The sequence below is a fragment of the Lissotriton vulgaris genome, chromosome 7 (assembly GCF_964263255.1).
Source record: "Lissotriton vulgaris chromosome 7, aLisVul1.2, whole genome shotgun sequence".
In the NCBI taxonomy this organism is placed as follows: Eukaryota; Metazoa; Chordata; class Amphibia; order Caudata; family Salamandridae; genus Lissotriton; species Lissotriton vulgaris.
The window spans coordinates 370,767,943-370,776,283 of NC_141695.1; the positions used below are offsets into that span (position 1 = coordinate 370,767,943).

At 44.9% G+C, this 8,341-nt stretch overlaps 1 protein-coding gene across 5 annotated transcripts in view; it reads right to left on the reverse strand.

Moving 5' to 3' along the window:
• The window catches only part of KMT5C (lysine methyltransferase 5C), a 207,753-nt gene extending 200,908 nt beyond the window's left edge, over positions 1-6,845 (reverse strand). The window contains exon 1 of one of the 5 annotated variants that reach the window (XM_086930292.1): positions 6,708-6,845. The gene's annotated coding sequence lies outside the window, so the exon portion shown is untranslated. Of the gene's footprint in view, positions 1-528; positions 664-6,230 lie in introns of those variants that run through there. The other 4 variants (XM_086930290.1, XM_086930294.1, XM_086930291.1 and 1 more) reach the window with 4 other exon arrangements.
• Between the last annotated feature and the right edge of the window lie 1,496 nt (positions 6,846-8,341).

Here is an 8,341-nt window from a genome sequence, read left to right on the forward strand (position 1 = left end):
CCATTCGAAGAGCACCGTGTAGGCCAAATACAGACTGCTGCGTAATGCAAACTGTTCTATAAGCTAGTTGAAGGATAGTAATTGTCCATTACAAGATCTCAGAGTGACGTGATGCCAGCTTCGTCCCAGGGACGTAGGTTAGAGTTAGGAACACAGCCCTGAAAATGTGGGAGACCCAGCAGTGGTACATCCAATAACTTCCCTTCTAACCAGCTTTTACAATACAATTAGCTCAAATGTGCTATTCAACCTCATTTAATTGAAAGGATTCCCTTATGAATTAGTTGATGAATGTATGTAAATTGATCGACATTAACTTCAAGCCACCCCTTATTTCCGTCTGAAAAATTTATACTCATTACCTCAATTTCAATGCAAACAGTATTCCTTTAAAATCTCTTACAACGGTCTGTACGAATCAAAGTCATCAATTGTTTCTTTCAACTGCTTCCATTTCTGAAAATCTCAGAAAAAAAGTCAGTTTAGTTCGAATATATTACACCCCGGCCTCAAATAGATCATAGCTACCTTCTTCAAGTGGAAATCCTTCCAACACTTTTTCTAGGAAGAAACTCTGGACAGTGATGAGTAAAATTCACAGGTAGCAGCATACATCCCTTGGCCCATAGCTGTGAATCCTGCGCAAAGAGAGGAGTTGGCCTAAGGCAGGGGAGGGCGACCTCGAATCTGGGAAACTGGGTTCGAGTCTCGGCAATGACGCTGAACAACCTGTGATTCTGGGCAAACCACCTAATCTCCCCGTGCCTAACAAAAATGAATGTGTCCTCCGGTAATGCAACTGGTGCTATGTAAGCGCTGTGATACCCGATTCGGGTCAAGTTCACGCTATATAAAACTCATATAAAACAATGTACTTCTGTAAAAGAAATCACATTGTCCTTTCCACTTGTGAAAGGTCTGATATTGTACAGCTAACGTTTGATACCAAGCAATACTGGCTTTAATATCTACAGACTGCAATACTGAATGTGTCTTTTAATAGAAAAAAATGTATGTTTACCAAATTATCTCCATTATATCTTAGTTCAAGATAAGGTTTACAGCTAAAGAAAAATTACACCAGAGCACATTGGAATCTGTCAAACACTCAAAGCATGCACTTGACCAACAAAAACAAATCCTCTACATCCAAGGAATCAGTTAACAATATTTCTTAATGTAACAAACACGGATCAGAGAATATTATAAAATGTCAAAGCATACCATTAATCAATAGATACACATTATCTCTAGAAATTAGTTCATGTGTACAATTCCACGGGTGCAACTACACGCCCTATACAGCTTTCCAGCACTACTACAAAAATACCAATACCAAAATATAATGTCGGATTCGGACCTAACATAAAAATATTGAATTTACCCAATACTACTCCTCCCCCTGCGAGCTCGCGCCGGGACACTCCCAGGAGTAGTCGCACCGTTATAAAACTAAATAACATAACATCTCCCTACAAACCAACTTAGACTGATATGTCCTTCGGTAGATACATCAATAGACATAAAACATTTAAGAGGTCCCTAAAGGAACCTCTCAGGGAATATTTACAAAACAATACACTGAAACAGCTTTCTCTGCCTACCAAGCAACACATCAGTGCACCTTTACTCAAGTCATCAAGAAAGCCAAGAACAATGAATGGCGTCGAGACACAGAAATCCAAACGGCACCCAACAAAAATGATGCTAATGTTGATATTGTAACTTATCTAAAGGGCTGCAAAAAATAGTTATCACAATCCAAGTTTCTTTTAAACTTAGTTTTGCTGCACTCCATTACCCAACCATTATCACATGTACATTCCCTGAAGAAATGGTCTCCATCTTAATTCTGAGACTCGCTTTACCCCTCCTATGTTCCTCAGCCATTGCAACTTGGATCTGAAACACAATTCTAGAACGACCATATTCAATCTTATCACTGTACAACTTACTTCTCTTCAAATAGCCCTCCAGTAAGAGTACACAGAATGCATGCAGCTGCCTCAGAACCCCAACTCATTCACTCATTGCTTAATTTGAGCCGGTGGCTCGGTTGGGGCGCAACAGAACTCTGGGGCATAGCACTTGTTTTTCCTTATCAGAATTTCACCTAGAGCTAAAAAAAAAAAAAAAAAAAAAAAAAAAAAGTAGGGAAGAAAGAGGCAGAAAAAGATGGAAAAACAGAGGCTAAACGATTAAAAAGAGCCGGCAAAAGTGAGATAAAGGATCAGAGAGTGTTTGGTGGTGGATGAAAGGGACATGAGATGGAATCGAGACTATGCAGCATTGCTATTCAGGACCTTTGATATTTGTAGTACCAGCTGCTGGCTTCAAAACGTTGGGCTCTCTTGCAATTAACATGGTTACAAATTAAGCACAGTATACGATACACCATTATCACACTGCACAATGTTACTAATTAATTTGTGCCACGTCTTCGCTTGCTGAGCTAACCCACTTCATTCAGATCAAGGAACTATCCTGGACCCCATCCACCTTTAGCCCTAACTGGTCAACCATTAGCACTCATTTCCAATTTTCTGGGTTGTCTCTACACATTTTCAGCTGTGTACCACTTGCTGGAGATTATTTCTCCCATTCAATTAACACCTCTCCTTTTTTCTAAAACATGGGTGGTATTCAACTGCCTCGCCTGTCGTCTTTCTTTTTTCAACTTATTTAACATATTTCAATTAGGATTCAACAACCTTCGATTCTAACTTGATTCTGGCAATTTTCTCAAATCCAAACACTCCTTAACATTTCTTCTGCTTTCCACGAGTCAGTTCTCCTACCATCCTAGCAAACATTACTTCTCCAGGCATCACAGGAAAGACACTAGAATAGTTTTCCTGTTGAATCTCAAATTAAAACATTCTCCTCTGAACGCACCAACGCTAGTCTGAATTTTTACCCATAGGTTGCATTCCCGCTATATGATTAACACGGACTGCCTGGATAACAACGCACACAACAGCAAAGGGCTCTTCAGCATGGTGAAGGAACTCTCCAACCCCAGCTCCAACACCAACGACATACCCCCCCTTTGCAGCACCTGTGCGACTCACTTGCCACCTACTTCCACTGCAAGATTGCCGAAATCCACGACAGCTTCAACGCCACGACTCCACCGCCAACTACAGAGACCTCCACCCCCACGACCACCAGCCGCCTGATCACCTGGTCCAACATCAACGCCGATGACCCCATCAAGATCATGAACTCCGTCCATTCCGGTTCCCCGTCTGACCCATGCCCACACCACGTCTTCAACAAAGCCAGCACAATCATCGCTCCCCAGCTCTGGAAAGCTATCAACATCTCCATCAAGACAGCAACCTTCCCGGAGAACTGGAAGCACGCCGAGATCAACGCCTTACTCAAGAAGCCCAAGGCGGACCCCAAGGACCTCAAGAACTTCCGTCCCATCTCCCTGCTTCCTTTCCCGGAGAAGGTCACAGAGAAAATCATCAACAAACAACTGACCTGCTACCTCGAGGACAACATCATCCTGGACCCATCCCAGTCCGGTTTCCGCAGCAACCACAGCACCGAAACCGCCCTCATCGTCGCCACCGACGACATCAAGACCCTGCTCGACAACGGGGAAACAGCAGCCCTCATCCTCCTGGACCGGTCAGCTGCCTTCGGCACGGTCTGCCACCGCACACTATGAACACGCCTACACAGAGCCGGGATCCAAGAGAAGGCCCTGGACTGGACCACATTCTTCCTCTCCGGCAGAACTCAGTGCGTCCGCCTCACACCCTTCCGCTCCACCGCCACAAGAACACCTAAGGCGTACCCCAGGGCTCTTACCTAAGCCCAACGCTGTTCAACATCTACAAGGCACCCCTAGCCCACGCCGCAAGACAGCACAACCTCAACATCATCTCCAACGCCGACGACACCCTGCTGATCATCTCCCTCACCAAAGACCCTCACACCGCCAAAACTAACCTCCACGAAGGAAAGAAGGCTGTCGCCGAATGGGTGAAGAACATCCGACTGAAGCTGAACTCGGAAAAAAGGAGGTCCTCATCCTCGGCTCCACCCCTTCAGCCTAAGACGACTCCTGTGGCCGACATCACTGGAACAGCCCCGACACCCACCGACCACTCACGCAACCTGGGGGTCATCTTAGACTCCACCCTCTCCGTCTCCTCTTCCTGCTTCAACACCCTCTGAATGCTCAGCAGGATCTTCAAGGGGATCCCCACCGAAAGGAGAAGAACAGTCACCCAGGCACTCGTCACCAGCAGGCTGGACTACGGAAACGCCCTCTACGCAGGAACGCCAACCAAGCTCCTGAGACGGCTGCAACGCATCCAGAACGCCTCAGCGCGACTGATCCTCGACATCCCCCGCCACAGCCACACCACACACCACCTGAGAGACCTACACTGGGTCCCCGTCAACAAGAGGATAACCTTCAAGCTCCTCATCCACGCACACAAGGCCCTTCACAACGTAGGCCCAGCGTACCTCAACAGACAACTCAGCTTCTACACCCCTACCCGCAAGCTCCGCTCCGCTGGCCTCGCCACAGTCCCCTGCATCCGAAGAACGACCGCCGGCAGCAGATCCTTCTCCCACCTGGCCGCCATGACCTGGAATACCCTCCCCACCAACCTACCGCAGACCCAAGATCTACTGGACTTGGGAAGACTTCTCAAGACCTGGCTCTTCGATCAGTAGCAGTACCCCACGACTCCCCCAAGCACCTTGAGACCCTCACGGGTATGTAGCGCGCTTAACAAATGTCCTGATTGATTCAACTGTCAAGCATATTGCGCTTAGCTACCGCAACTGAAACAAATCCCAGCATATGGACAAAAAGAGGGTGGGAGTGAGGGTGTTAGCCAGGCATTCTTTAAATGTTTTTGCAACCTACTTTCAAACTCATGCTATTATTGAGTATCATTTCAGTGCCACATACATCCCACCGGCGTGTGCTGCCAAAATATAAACACTGCATTATGTTTTTTGAATCCTCTGAAAGGCGGTGCCAGAGAAAGCAGTGGTAATGAGAAAACCACATCAAAATAATGTTTTACTCCGATAGCCTTACATATAAATTTAACGGCATTCAGTCCCCAAATAATACATATAAAGAGAAATTCACCAGTTTTATAACTTTGCTGATCCAAAGAACGCCTTTTCATTGAATGGGGTGTGCCATATAAAATTAGAACGTATCACCGTGTATCAAAAACCTTACTCATGTTAAGTTCAAATTGAGTTTAAAAGTTTATTTACAGGAGTGTTTCATTAGGCCTAAGTGATCAAAGTCCAGGAAAACAACACAGTTTAATATGTATACATCAGATCTATTTTATATAGCGCACACCATTCAACAAAAACTTTTTAAGGATCAATAATATTACAAAAATTGAGATTTTTTTGCATATGTATTATTTGGTGACCGATTGCAGTAAAGGTTAGCTAGCTGCAAAGACATGCTACTTGTTGTGGGGATTCAGGAAGGCCACATCTGACAGCTCCGAACCCAATTCTGAATGGAATGCATGTTTGCACAGAGTATGCCAGTAGTTCAGGAAGGTTTTTGACGGCACGCAAATCCAATCAGAGGCCTCTCTGCAGAGCACATGGAGTGTGACAATTGGAATTCTACGATAAGTTGTGTGAAATTGCGTCACGGCTGTCGGAATATTAACAGTGCTAAGATGAAGGAAATGCAGGGCTTATAGTGGAGTGGGTGGTTGTGAGTATGGGGATAAAGCAGAGGTGATGAATGAAGTATGTGCAGAAGGTGAAAAGACACAGATGAATGAAGTATGTGCAGAAGGTGAAAAGACACAGCTGAAGAGGAAAGAGGACGCGAGATATGCAGCTGGAAAATTTCACAGTGATTTGGATAGAAAACAAGGCAAAAGTGTCCAAAACCATGAGGGTTGTATAAGAAAGTAGTGAATGGGCGAACTGAGTGACCAGATGCCTCTGTAATATTTAAGAGTCTGTTTTCAGAACTGAAACATCCAACCCAAATCACTCATAACAAAATCAGTGCTAGTTGTATAGGTGATTCTTAGTTGTATAGGTGATACTGCGAACACGAACTGGCAAAACCGATAGTTTTGTCTGGCTTGTTTCCACTATCAAGTTAAGCGTCCGTCACTGGCCCGGACTCAGGTAGTCGCGCCCTTAACACTAGATAATAACATCAGCAAAATACCACTACCGAAATTAACGTTACGGCGACATACCTTCTATGTTGAAGTCACCATAACTCGCCAATGTCACAATCACACCCTTTCTCCGAGTAAAAGGTAACATGTCAGATCACTCAACAGAAAAGCACAGGGAATGAAGAGGTGGGACCGCAATCTGTTGTTGCGTCGTCCCAGTTTAAAACCGTTATCAATGATCGACGCCAATTAGTAGTTCACTGACACCGAAAAGTACACCTTAAGTGTAATCAGGGGAATCGGCAACATTGGGCATGTCTCAGGGTCCCTCGGAGAGCGAGGGCGGGGTGTTTCTCGCGTGTGTACAGGATGGAGACCTATGTGGGCTCTCCGTTCTTGTCATGGATAACTCGGGAAGAGGATGTACCTGGTGCGCCTCCCGCTTGTTGGCGGCCTCTTCAATCCTCAGCGGATGACTTTTGCTTTCAAGTCTAAGAAAGCGACGTTACGGCCTGAGGGTACCAAAATACCCCTATAACCCCGTGCAAATGGTACCGGTATTGGTGAGGAGACTTCCGCCGACAAGAGCCACCCGGCCCGTATACACAGTCAACAGCTATGAACTTCCTGTCGCTCCCTCAGTCCTCCTGCCATGCGCCTCTGCTTCCCCGATTAGACTTCCGCCTAAGAGAGCCACCCGGCCTCTACCCTGCGTCACATGCCGTAGCCATTAGGCTGCACAGTTTGAGCAGCGAGGGCAACGATTGGCTTGTTATTTCAAGTATGCCATCAGGGTCCTGTTGTTTCCACTTGACCACTTCATTTCACGTTAGCTTTATCAATCGTGAGGGGGATGATAAGCGTGACAGAAAACGAACGAGACAAGGATATCCAGACACAAATAGGAAAATTAAGTACATATTAGTGTGGTAAGGAAATGGTGCAAAAATAAATACTTGGCGAATATTTCGAAAGAGAGGAACAAAAAAAAGGGGTAAAAAAAAAAAGTAGGAGAGGAAGAGCAAAGAAAATTAAGAGGATTTCAGAAAGCAAAGCTTTGTAATAAAGAGCAGGAAACGGGCAAACTGAAGTTAAAAGCAAGAGCGTGTTTATTCTCTTCATAGGTCAGCATCGTTAAGTCACCAACGGTCAGAGCTTCACAAACCTTGCACACTTCCTCCCCTTAATACCTGGCGAATAAACAGAAAATTTCTGGAGGCTCTAGACCGTCTTGTAATGCGGAAAATGTACTGCTTGAGCCTCCCCACCTTCAAAAGGGAAAGATTGATGGCTCAATCCATCTCATGCAGTGAGAATGAGAAATTGCCTAGTTATCACAAAGGAAAGTTTCAATTCTATTAAGGAGGCGAGGATTATGCATATCCTTTCTCTATTTATTAGACAGCAAGTTAAAAGGAACAAGAAAAAACAGCCATGAACTACATAGCCCATGAGGCTCAGCCGTAGTCATGGAGACCAGTCCACCAATCATAGTCCAGGCAAGGGCATATAGGAGATCCCATGACGAAGTCCTTCCTCTTTCGATGCTGCAGGAAGTTAAGTTGACCATCGTCTAATCCGTCTTCTGGTCCGAACCTAGGATAAAAGAGAATATAATAATCTCCTATCCAGAAGAAACTCCTATATGAGAACATTACATAAGCATAAAGCAACCAGTCAAGCAAGTACAAAGGCAATAAAGTACTGGAAGCACAAGCTGCCAAATAAAACTGGAATCAAAATAGCACAAATCTGATGCAAAACATAATAAATCATAAGAGCAATACTTTCCTGATACGTAGAAAGGTAATCCTCATACAGATAATCCCAGGGCGGGAGGCTAGATGAAGCCAGGGAGGGATAATCCTCGCCTCCGCGTCCATAATAGAATTGAAACTTTCCTTTTTGATAACTAGGAAATTTCTCATTCTATGTCAGGAGGCGAGGATTATGCAAGTTTAAAGCGCAGAGGCTTCGTGAATTGGCTTGAAATAAAACTTTATAAAAGTTGATTCCGAAGACCAATCAGCCACATTCATAATGTCCTCCTATCTGCCACCAACTTGTCAGCCTTGGAGGCAATAGCACCTCTGGTGGAATGAGCACCAAAATTTCTGACATCAATCCCGGATTCAGACATAACCCACTTAACCCATCTAGCAATGGTGGGAGAGGAAACCGCCCGAAAG